The sequence below is a fragment of the Sinocyclocheilus rhinocerous genome, unplaced genomic scaffold, assembly GCF_001515625.1.
Source record: "Sinocyclocheilus rhinocerous isolate Xijiao unplaced genomic scaffold, SAMN03320098_v1.1 scaffold2300, whole genome shotgun sequence".
Taxonomy (NCBI): domain Eukaryota; kingdom Metazoa; phylum Chordata; class Actinopteri; order Cypriniformes; family Cyprinidae; genus Sinocyclocheilus; species Sinocyclocheilus rhinocerous.
The window spans coordinates 112,019-125,286 of NW_015629642.1; positions in this window are offsets into that span (position 1 = coordinate 112,019).

Consider the following 13,268-nt stretch of genomic DNA (forward strand, 5'->3'; position numbering starts at 1 on the left):
AAGTACTTTTGTACTTTCACTCGAGTAAAATTGAAAAAGGAGTACTTTTACTTTTACTGGAGTAATATTTTATTATACGTATCTGTACTTTTACTCAAGTACTTGATTTGTGTACTTCGTCCACCACTGTTGAAAAGAAACCGTGTAACAGTTTCTGTTTCAACTTAAAAAAAAACAGCATTTATATGAAATAGAAATCTTTTGTAAGATTGCAAATATTTTTATGATCACATTTGATCAATTTAATGCATCCTTGCTGAAAAAGTGTATTAATTTCTTTCAAACAAACAAACAAATAAATAAATACTGACCCCTAACTTTTCAATAGTGGTACATTTCACTGGCACACATTACATAATCACGTTGGAAAGGTTACGCGTGGTTAGCTCTTCGTCTGTGTACTCCGGTTCAGAAAAGTAGGGTAGGATGAAAAACTCTCATTTTCTCCTCCAACTTCAAAATCGTACGACATCGTTGTTTTACCTTGTTTTGTAAAGTGCGTTTGACTTTCTTTGCACGTTCGCTTTGTAAACACTGGGTCGGTACTTCTGCCTACGTCACGCATGAAATTTCCAACGTGACCAAAACCTTTCTTTGCGACTGAAGAACATCTTGGATGACATGGTGGTGAGTAAATTATCAGGACATTTAAAACCTGGAAGTCAACTAATCCTTTAAGGTCTTGGCTACAGAAAGCTATTGAACATTTCTACTAGTATTGCACAGAAAAAAAGATACAGTTCTTAAAAAAACTAAATGAAAAAAAAAGTTAATTTATGTAATATATCTATGTAAAAAATTAAGCAAAAAGTATATATAAACGCAGAACAGTTCACGAAAACAGCAAAAAATGTACAGTTACAATTTGCCTTCATTATTTTCTCATTGTCCTCTCCTTTGCGATGTCTCTTTATTCATAATATTTTGCAGCAATACTGTATACTGTAAAGTAGAAAGAGAGAGGAAAGTGAATCAGAATATTTTCATTTATATGATTTGAGAGGTATATGACTGGAGATTTGGCTTTGGTGTCTTGCCCTACAGACACTCTGAAAACCCTTCCAGCCTCCATTAATGATACCAAATTGACTCTGTATGTAAGACGTATATAATTCAGTTCCGAGCACCAAGTCATTTCTGCTTCTTCAGCATCAAAGCATTTGACCAGCAAGTGGCATTTGATCTAATAACCAAACTCTATTTTCTAGCTGAGTGTTTTTCATCACATCAAGCCGTTATCTTCCTGCTAGAACAATGTTATGCAAAAAGAGCTGCAATGTTTTAAAAGTGATCTGAAAGATGCTCTTGCTTGGATTGGAAAATTGCTTCCACAGGGTTTCAGGGTCCTTCGACTGAAAAAAGTACGAAAGAATAAAAAAGCAGTCACAGATAATATAATGTGAATCAAAAGCTCTTCGTGCTATTGAACAGTCAAAGACATTAATCATGGTTAACAGGCAGTGGTGGACGAAGTACACAAATCAAGTACTTGAGTAAAAGTACAGATACGTATAATAAAATATTACTCAAGTAAAAGTAAAAGTACTCCTTTTTCAATTTTACTCGAGTGAAAGTACAAAAGTACTTGATTTTTTTATGTACTTAAGTAAAAAAGTACTGATAGATAGATTCATTTTGCAATTTTATATAGGCTACTTAATTTAAATATATACTAGCACATATTTTTTTATAATCCTACTGCTCAAAATACCTGGGATTTTCCCAAAATAACCACTATATGGAGTCAAGATATATTTTTGTTGTTGATATGGACTACGTTGACGAGAGTGATGTAGTAATGTTCACTGTGAAGCTTACACTGCGATGTACCTGAGAGAAAACAGATTTGACCATCTGATTTTCAACGAAGTAAAGCTACTCCGTTACTGTCCACCACTGTTAACAGGGTACAGAAGAGGGTTGTACTTCTCTCATTTGAGTGCTCAAAGAATCAGCATGTGACGAGTGGTGCGAGGCCGAGAGCCGTGGGAATGGAGCGAGGCCAATGGAGTAAATGATGATGAGCGACACCTGCGCCACTCACCGGTCTCGAGTCCCACGGAGGAGCTCCGGAAGGATAAAAGGAGGAGTGATGACAGTGCAAGACGAGAGAGGACCAGGCCTGGACTTTACAGTATGTGTGGTTTATGTTTGTACCTGGTCGTCTGTGAGGGGCTGCCGCATTACTTTCGTTTGGTTGTTTATTTTATAATTAAAGTGTTTGAATGTTTGCTGGGTTCTGGCTTCTTCTTCCCTGAACATTTAAACCTGGTTACACAGGACTAATGGGTTCCTTGAATGGGTAATTTAGATAAGCCAATGTCTCTTCAAAGTGTCAATGATCAGGTATGGCAACCAACAGAACATATTACAAAGCTTCCAGGATGTGTTGTAAGGGAACTGCAGGCATATCCAAGACCATAAAAGTCACTTTTAGTCCATGTAAAACTGAACCACTGAAAGCAGTCACAGGCAGTGACTCCATCGTTCAAGTACAATACTCTCTGTCAGGCAGAGTAAAGTCTCTCTAAGCAGGAAATGGAAGACAGTGAGCTTTAAAAAAAAATCAAACTCACAATGAACTAATTCATAAGGAGTTCCAGTTCCTGGGGGCAATTTAAATTGGTTTTCTCCTTTACTGGGACCTGATGTCTTAGGAAGCAAAAGTGAAGAAGAAAATATGGAGGCCAACATCAGTTCAGCAGAACAAAATGTGAGACAACCAGCCAAAAAAACATCCTCAGAGGATTTACAGTAGCTTGCCAATTTGGAACACGATGCTCGCATGAGGTAAAATAGAGTCATGGATGAATTCAGTCCTTGTTATTCCTAATAAATCAATCAAGATTGACCATATCTGCAAAAAAACATGTATTTTCAGTTCTGGACTTTACAAAGAAGAGAACACAGACATCAATGTCAGCCACAGCTGACTGCTTTAACAAGCATGTGTTCAAGTGAAAATGGCACGTTCACTAACAGCAGTCTGTAGTGGACGAAACTGATATTATGATAGTGGATTATGTGTGTGTATTTCTTATGTTTATGCATGCTAAGTGTGTGGGTTGTCTCAGTTTGAAGGCACACGAGTGACATCATTACTTTTCAAAATAGTAACTGCAAATGAACTCAATATTCCAATACCAACATATAAGCACATACACACACACACGCACACACAGTGTCATCACCACCTAAAGCCTGCAATAGGAAGCAAAAGTGAAGAAGAAAATATGGAGGCCAACATCAGTTCAGCAGAACAAAATGTGAGACAACCAGCCAAAAAAACATCCTCAGAGGATTTACAGTAGCTTGCCAATTTGGAACACGATGCTCGCATGAGGTAAAATAGAGTCATGGATGAATTCAGTCCTTGTTATTCCTAATAAATCAATCAAGATTGACCATATCTGCAAAAAAACATGTATTTTCAGTTCTGGACTTTACAAAGAAGAGAACACAGACATCAATGTCAGCCACAGCTGACTGCTTTAACAAGCATGTGTTCAAGTGAAAATGGCACGTTCACTAACAGCAGTCTGTAGTGGACGAAACTGATATTATGATAGTGGATTATGTGTGTGTATTTCTTATGTTTATGCATGCTAAGTGTGTGGGTTGTCTCAGTTTGAAGGCACACGAGTGACATCATTACTTTTCAAAATAGTAACTGCAAATGAACTCAATATTCCAATACCAACATATAAGCACATACACACACACACGCACACACAGTGTCATCACCACCTAAAGCCTGCAATTGGAGGCTAGGGTTACCATAGCAACCAAAAGAGATAATGGCCATATATTTGGGCACATGCCGCAGGGTGTGTGTGCGAGTGTGTGTGTAAGAGAGAGATGTCTGTGTCAAAAAGTCACTGACACTAAGTGGATGATGGCTAGTCATCTTCTATTATAATACATAAACCTGTTTAGACCTCAGCACTGATCTGAACAGTGAGTGAGTGAATAATGGGTTTTTATTGTATTTATTTTAGAGATACTGACAAGGAAAGGAATGGTGACATCCATATTTTGGCATGAATCTAAAGCTTTATAAACAAGACTGAAAATAACATTTAGTGTTCAATGCCTCATCATCTGCTGTCACTGACTTGCATTGATCTATTATAATACACAGTCAAACTGACTAGTGTTGAGTTAAACAGACACTAAATACTAACACAGTGTTATAGTGATTAAAGTTGACATCAGTCTCTAACATGAGATCCTGCTGGGACGCCTGGCACTTACTAAATGATGCATTACTTCTTAATGTCTTAATATCAATAAATCATTGATACATTTGTGCAAGGAGGATGAGGTACCTTAAGGCAATGGATCTCAACTGGTGGGTCGTGATCCAAAACAGTCTGTTGTGACAGGGTCATATTCAGCAGAGGGAACAACCGACAAAAAGAATCACAAAAGAATCATTTTAGATTAGATGTAAAACTTGTAGATGTAAAACCCTTTTTAAAATTAGAAATGTTGCCTTGGCAATTAACGTAAATGGGTTGATGTACTAAATATTATTATTACTAAAAATGAAACAAAAATAAATTAAAAATTACCGCTAAATTAAATTCATTTACAAAATAGTAAAAATTACAAAAGCAACTTAAAACAACTTTCAAGTTAAAAAGTTCAGTTGACATCATTAATACTTATTTCAAGTAACATGGACTTGCAAAGTTTAGTTGAAATATTAGCTTACATTTTCAAGTTATCTGTATTAAAATTTAAGCTAACTGAATCTAATGTGGCATATTTTCTCAACTTGCAATAGCACAGTCAACCAAATAAATAAACACATTTTTTCCATGACTTTATTGTCGCTCGCAAATGAACAAATGTTAAGGACAAACTCTCAAACATGTTGAAATCATACAGAGATAAGTGATGTTGAGAACGTTATTGAATTTATTCAACATATTTTTTGGTTGAAGGGGCAAATACTCTAGTTCAGTCAACTTACAAACTAGTTGAGACATGAGAAAACTTAAAACGTCAAGCTGAATGAACAAATTCAGAAACTGCAAGTTGTATCAACTTTTTTTTAAAATTAATTGAAACAACTAAACTGCACAATAATATTTTACAGTGTGGTTTGTGCTGACCCAAATGTGTTTTGCATCGTGAGTTAATGGCTGCTGAAAGCATGAAACGGAAATCAAACACTCAAACTTTAAACACTGTAGATCTTTTATTTTTGAATTGAAATGGTAACAAAGTGTACAGTAAGCTACAAAAGGGATCAGGGGATCAAAGGATAAAAAAATAGCTCTGTAAGGTAACAATTGCAGGTTAAAAACTACTGCAAAAACAAGCTAGAAACTACTGCTTTAAGTTTTCAAGGCAATTGTGTTTGTGAAAGAGTGAAGACTGTCTCTATGGAGATATCATAAAATGAGATAAAGAGCAAGACAAAGAGGAGAAAAGACTGTTTTAGAAGTGGAAGGCTCATGTATCTAAATTCCTCTTATCACCACATTTCATTGATTTTTTCTCTCATCCAGAATTGAACAGATTTAATAGAGTAAGTGTGAAGAAATGTTTTACTTGATATCTCAGAGCCAAATGCACTCATAATAAATGAATCTGTCTTGTTTGTCCTCTCTCATCTTGTTTCTCAATGCCCCCACAGTGACAGGGCTTTTAAAAATAGCACCTCTTCCTCCTGATTACGGCACGCGTCTTGATTAATTACAGTGTTTGAGGTGTTACTGTGGGGTGGGTGTGATCGTTGTGGGAGAGGAGCTTTGAAATGAGTGAGAGAACAGGAGAGTGGGAGCACACTGAAGGGAATATGCAGCGCATTCATTAAACTCTCATACCTCCAAAAGTTTGCTACTGATTGCTGCAAAGCACTCACTGATTCAATGACTGGCCCCTGGGTCCAAAAGTCTGACAATCAGGCATTCAAGATCAAATTTAAACCGGGAAATAATTTAAAAAAAAATGTTTTAGGAAAAACATTAAGATGTAAAACGAAGAAAATAATTTTCAGATTCTGCACTCTTTCTACTTTATTAATCCAATAAGTAAATGTGTGACACTGACAATGTGACTCTCAAGGTATTCTTTGGATCCTAAATCATGCTGGTGATCACCAGGTTTACCATAAATCTGTGGAGTTCATCCAGTTTGAGTGCTGCTGTCATTAAAGCAAAATATACGACAATCAAAATACTAAGGCATTCTGCAATTCGTTATTTTTATTCAACTTTTGTAATGAAAAAAAATGCATTAACAAACATTTTCACAAGTGGTTAAATCAAATGGTAGGAAACTCAACAACAAAAATATTAATGTGTGTTGTGCCAATAATTAAAATGTAAACTACACTTTGAATCAGCTGGGTGACTGACTCTCCTGTATCAGAAATTATTACAATTTTTAATTAAAGTAATATTTCACCCAGAAAATGAAAATTTCTTGAAAATTTACTCACCCTCAGGTAACGGTTTGAAGTTAAAATCATCTTGGTGAATTTGTTTTTAAAAAAAACATGCAGCTTTTCACTTCACAAGTTATTAATTGATGGACTGGGCTGTGTGGATTAAGGGTGAATTACTGTGATGTTTTTATCAGCTGTTTGAACTCTCATTCTGATGGCACCCATTTACTGCAGAGGATCCATTAGTGAGCAAGTGAGGAAATGCTAAATTTCCCCAAATCTGTTTAGATAAGGAAACAAACTCATCTACATCTTGGATGGCCTGAGGGTGAGTAAATTTTCAGCAAATTTTCATTTTTGGGTGAACCATTCCTTTATGAACACCAGAAAGCAAGGACTGTCACATATCCATTTCTCTTGGCTTTGAGCACAGCTTTCTTTCTTTCTTTCTTTCTTAGCTATGTATATAAGTAATATCATCCTGTGGTCTGCCTGTTTAAGACTACAAACACCAGTACACACACAAGCTCACAACATTTACAGCAGCTTTCCACAGAAGTGTGCCGAACAATGCCTAATTGGGTGGGTTCCCTACAGAACTTATTCAAAAGATTTATATCTCAATTTTAATACACATACAGTGCCCTCCACTAATATGGGCACCCTTGGTAATATGAGCAAAGGCAGCTGTGAAAATAAATCTACATTGTTTATCCTTTTGATCTATCATTCAATAAATTCATATAATTAACCTATCACTGAAGTAAATCATAGGCCACAATTATTGCAACGTCCTTTTCCCAAGATAACAGCTCTGAGTTTTCTCCTATAATGCCTGATGAGTTTGGAGAACACCTGACAAGAGATCAGAGACCATTCCTTCACCATTCCTTCCTTCAGAATCTCTCCAGATCCTTCAGATTCCCAGCTCCATATTGGTGCTTCTTCTCTTCAGTTCACCCTACTTTAGGGTTCAGCTCAGAGGACTGGCAGAAGCTTTATTTTGTGCTCAGTGACACATGTTTGTGTTGATTTTGATGTTTGTTTTGGATCATTGTCCTGATTGTCCAACCATGGCCCATTATAAGATTTCTAATAGAGGCAGTCAGATTTAGATTTTTTATCTGTTGGTATTTGATAGAATCCATAATGCCATGTATCTGAACAAGATGTTCAGGACCTCCGGCAGAAAAATAAGCCCACAACATTAAAGATCCAGCAGTATATTTACAGTAACCGTGGACATGGGGTACTTTTTATCCCTGTTTGCACCAAACCCATCTGGTGGGTTTGCTGCCAAAAAGCTCTTTTTTTAGTTTCGTCTGACCATAGAAGCCAGTCCCCTTAGAAGTTCCAGTCGTGTCTGACAACTGAATATGCTGGAGTTTGTTTTTGGATGAACAAGGAGGATTTTTCTCGAAACCCTCCCGAACAACATGGTGACTGTTTGATTTTTTTTTTTTAGGCTTTCTGACCCCAAGGCTCAACTAATCTCTGCAATCCTCCAGCTGGGATCCTTGGAGAGTCTTTGGCCACTCAAATTCTCCTCCTCACCGTGCATTAGGATGATATAGACACACGTCCTCTTCCAGGCAGATTTGTAACATCTTCAGTTGATTGGAACTTCTTAATTATTGCCCTGAAGGTGGAAATGAGGTTATTCAGTGCTTTAGCTCTTTTCTTACAGCCACTTTCTATTTTGTGAAGCTCAACAATCTTGTTCTTTAATGGGAATATACTTCAGATATATTTTACTCATAAGAATTTCTAGAGGTGTGTCACAAGACTGCAAGGGAGGCGAAGGTTATTGGATCCAAATGCAGAAGTTTAATGGTGTAAAAGGAGTAATCCACAATCGTAGTCAGACAGGCATGAGGTCATATACAAAATCAGTCCAAACACTGGCATAGCAAGAAGCTCAAGACTTAAAACAAGACTCAAGACAGCAGTGTGACACTATGTTAAGACTTCACACCCAGAAACAAACAGGCTTATATAGACAGAGGTAACAAGATAATTAGGAACAGGTGTGTTCAATCAGGCATAAGTCCAGGCAGTGGCCTGTGGGAAATGAAGTCCATGGCACAATGACAATGACGTAGAATGGAGTGCCCTTTGGTGGACAACCAGAGCACTCCATCTGACCATTGTTACAGGGTGCCAATAATTGTGGCCAACATGCATTGGAGAAAAACATTTATTTAATAATTTGAGTTGCCCCCCCCCCAACTTTCAATTGTTATACTTCAATGAAAGGCTATAATTTTGTGAATTTTTTTTAATGAAAGATCAAAAGGATAAACGATGCAGATTTATTTTCACAGTCACCTTTGCTCACATTTACCAAGGGTGCCAATATTAGTGGAGGGCACTGTAAGTGAGGAATGGCATGCATTTTAATTTGTTTGCTATTACTTTATTACATTATGATACTGTGAATTGTTAATTTCCTGATTCCAGTTCAAATCATTTCTCCTTTTGCCTTCCACAGAAGAAAAAACTCATACGTGTTTGTAGGTAATGATGTGAGCATGAGTAAATAATGACAGAACTTCCTATTTGAGTGAACAAAACATTTAAATCTGTCATAAAATTGTACTGTTCCTTTATGTACAGCATTTGTACAAGTTCACTAAACACTTCTGTTGAGACATTAGGCCTCCACTGAGCTTTTATTTTGTCAAAAATAATTATATAGTGTCACCTAGTGGATATTTGGAGTATTTTAGAGCACTAATATACACTGTAAGTTATTATAGTTCTATAAATATGTTTACTTTGACATTATATCATACCATAAGCATTCAATACCATTTTAAAAATAAAGGGGCAAACTAAATTTGTGCACGCACAACTAAAGTTTACAGGTCAAATGTACCTTGTATGTGCATTACATGCATCTTTAGGAACCAGGTGGGCCACTTCGAGCTGCAAAAAAAAAAAAAAACGGGGAGAAATATTTTTTTTTTCTTACATCATTAGAGCAGAATAATACTTAAAAGAAAGAACCCACAACATGTAAGGGATAATCCACAGTTAGGTTTGCATTAAACAATTCTGCCCACCAGGGGCGCAATTCTGATCTGACAGGTGGGGGGGACCAAAATTGAGCGTTGGGTAATAGCCAGTTTTAGGACCATTTTAATATACAATGGGGAAATTATTATTATTAACATAATTTAAGGAAAAAAGAAAAAAGTTATGTTTTTCGTTGTTTTTGACATGTAATTTTGCATTTTAATAAATGATGTTATATATAGTAAACAGTAATAAATAAACAAATTACCATGATCATGGTTAACAATATTATCACAGTATTGTTAAAATGTGTTGGAAGTGTTCAAAAAGTACTCATACACACAATAAAATCATGAGTTTTATGTCGAAAACCAACAAACAAATAAAATTAGAAGCACTATGCACTTTTTGTTTGCATAAACACTAAAATAGTAATACTAAAAATGATGGCTGGATTTTAAACAAACAAAAAATTTTGGTTGGGTGACTTACAACATAACATGGTATCTACTAACATGTACTATATGTTCAAATAAAGATTTGACAAAAAAACGTTTTATGAAATGGTAAACCTCACATTTTAGTCTTTAACTAAGTTTTAAGAAGAGGACCAAAATATTAAATTATAGGCATTTCATCTGCTCCATAAACAATTCTACATAGGCTACTTTATCCAAAGTATTGAGATTTTTAGAATACATAATAGCTTGTTTTCAATCTACCAGTTAAGATTTACAACAAAAATTCGATCCGATTTTCGCATTGGTCTGAACAAAAAAAGGCAGACAGGCTGAATGAAAATATAACTCCACTGTCTGACAGCAGGTGGCGCTGATGGAACAGCAGAAATAGATCTGTTTCCCCGGTAACCGCTGTAAACAAAGCAGAGCTGCTCTTATAAACACTTCTGTAGGCAGCATTTAGTCTCAGCCTCAGACGTCACGCCCACGGACCGCTGGCTGAACGTTTGATGCATACGGCACACAAAAGTGGAAACACTTTAGGAGTTTCGAAGTCGTCATTTGATTGGTTGAATTAAACAGGATTTCCGGGAGACGTGTGTGTCGCTTTCTTTAACGTTCCGCCTGGAAACAAAGATACCGTGGGGCCAAACCCCCTCACGAAAGAAAAAAGCCGTCGTGTTTACAACTGTGACGACGAGTGCTTATCAGGATCAACTAAACACTGGATTTTCAAAAGTATGTGAAATATTTAAAGTTCGCGGCATAGAATCTTTCAAATACGTCCGGTCTGTTATTGTGGTGACATTTCCACGCCCTGAAACTTGACGCTGAACAAAACGAACTGTGATTGGATGTTTGACATGTGGGTCAAACGGCCTCATGGGCGGGCCCGTGGCCAATGAAAGCTGCCATGGATTCGCTACGCGAGACTAGGCAGCATTACACGGAGAGAAGATAAAAGCAAATCATGCCATCCAAACTTTTCTGAAGACAGTTGGTTCCCCCTTATGCATTCAGAGAATTAATTTAATCATGCATTCTTTCATTTAATTTCTTTCAGCACTCCTTCCTTCATGTTTACACACAAAACGAAACCTACGTTGCCTGTTGCGCCTGCGTGAGACAGACTAATGCTGAACAGTTGGCTATTTATCGCGAGTTTTTCCACATATTTATGAATTAATCCTTATTAAAGATTAAGCTATTCAGTGAAGAGCAGGTTTGAGCAGAGTGGTTTTTCTTTTGGTCTTTAATTAAGATTAATGACAGCAAACTGCTCTTTCAGATCAAATGTACGGATCTGACACACGCATCAGATTTTCTCAGTTTACATTCATTTAAAACTTTTTCATTATTTATAATGAGTGCTTATACAAGGACATTCGCCAAAATGGGCATTTTGACTTCTGAACTCATTCTGTAATGGTGCGCTGTCTGAGAAGCGGCTGTGTGCGCGCGCCTACAGAAAACAGAGCTCGAGTACCGAATTAGTTCTCTTTCGTGATTTCTTGCGCCTGAACGGTTTAAAATCTTTGAAATGCTTACTGGCAAAACTAAAAAATACATGCATATGAATGATGAACTTTCGTGACCAGTCAAAAATAAAGCATTAAGCTGAAGGGGAAAATTTCCCCCCTGTTAACCCCCCCCCGGAATTGCGCCACTGCCGCTCACTTAAAATAAGACATAGATAAAGCAGTGCGGTAGGTTTTGAATTCATTTGAATGAATTATCAATAGAGAGAAAGACCGACATTGTGCACGTGTGAATTACCTGCGTCTGTGCAACGTCTCTTTACTAATACTAAAGTTTTGAGTTTAATTACTTCAAGAACTGCGTTACCTCTCGTTGCAGTTTTTGTGCAACCGAATGTTTCTGTATGCACGTGCTTCCATGAAGACTGTGCATTAATATAGAATGGTGATTATACTGATATAATGCACTCCTTCCAGCCAATCAGATTCAAGTACGACGTGGAGGCAAAGAACCACCAGACTCGAAGCGTCGAATAAAAATGACAGTTATTTTCGTCAGTTCCAGTGTTCTGACGATTTGTGCTACCCGCTCAGATTGTGCTACCTCCCATTAAAAAGATAGGTAGCACAAATCGGTAGCGACAAATGCTACTCATCAGATTGTGATACCAGCATCTTATTCATGTAGTTTGAGGCGTCCATACCTATACCTACCCTAAACCTACCGGTCCATACCTACCCTTACCCTAAATTTACCCTTAAAACAATGCAATATATTTTTGGTAGCACAATCTGATAGGTAGACACAAATCAGACACATGCAGACATAAGGTAGGGTGATAAGATTACATTTATTTAAATGAATTATTTATTTTAATTATTTAGAGAGAGAGAGAGAGAGAGAGAGAGAGTGATAGGCCTATATAGGCTACCACGGGCATCTCTAATAGATAAAAGTTTAATTCAACGTTACTTAAAAATAGACACAAATGAAGTAGTGCTTTAACATTACATGTATTGAAATAAATTAATAAAAATAAAATCGAAAAAAAAGTTTAAATAGTTTAAATATTTGTCTAGGAGAGAGAGAGATCGTGCGTGTGATATAGCCTATGCCACGGGCATCTAATAGACGAAGTTTACTTCAGTAAATATAGACACAGAAATGAAGTAGTGCTTTAACATTATATTTATTGAAATTCATTAATACAGATACGAATGTGTTTACAATCGGTGTGCAACTGTCACTTAATAATTGCGCTTTTCATGGTAGCACGGCTCGAGCGCATAGCATACTGGAACTATCTGAGCAGAAAACGATTTTATTGCACATCTTCCAGCCAATCAGAATCAAGAATTTCAACAGACCATGGAATAAAGTGATATAATTGATCAGTGCATCAAAGTAATGTTTATCATTATTCACAACGTAGCCGCATTACATATTATGTTATTAGCTGAATCTAGATAACGAAAACACATTGCACACACACCTGGCATGAGACCTGATTGTGAGCCAATCACAGAAAACATTTCTGTTAAGTGTAAAAGGGCATGAATATGAATATATGTGACCAGACACAAATGTCATATGTATTTACATATAAGACATATTTGCAAGACATCTTCATAAATTGATTTTGTTGGGTTTCTAATCTAGCACCAAATAGCTACCCCTCACAGAAGCAATTTAGTCAGCCATCTCCTCCAACGACTGCTGACTTACATTTAAAAAAATTTTTTTTTAAATGGGATCCTGTGCAATGCATTTTTGTCTGATCCCCGATCTCCAAAATCCCCTGTTTTATTTTTATTTTTTTGTAAGCAATATAGCCAGTTTTACTCTCTCAGGCACGGAAGTTGGTAGAAAAAATGCCAACTACGCATTTATACTTAATTCTTCTTATTATT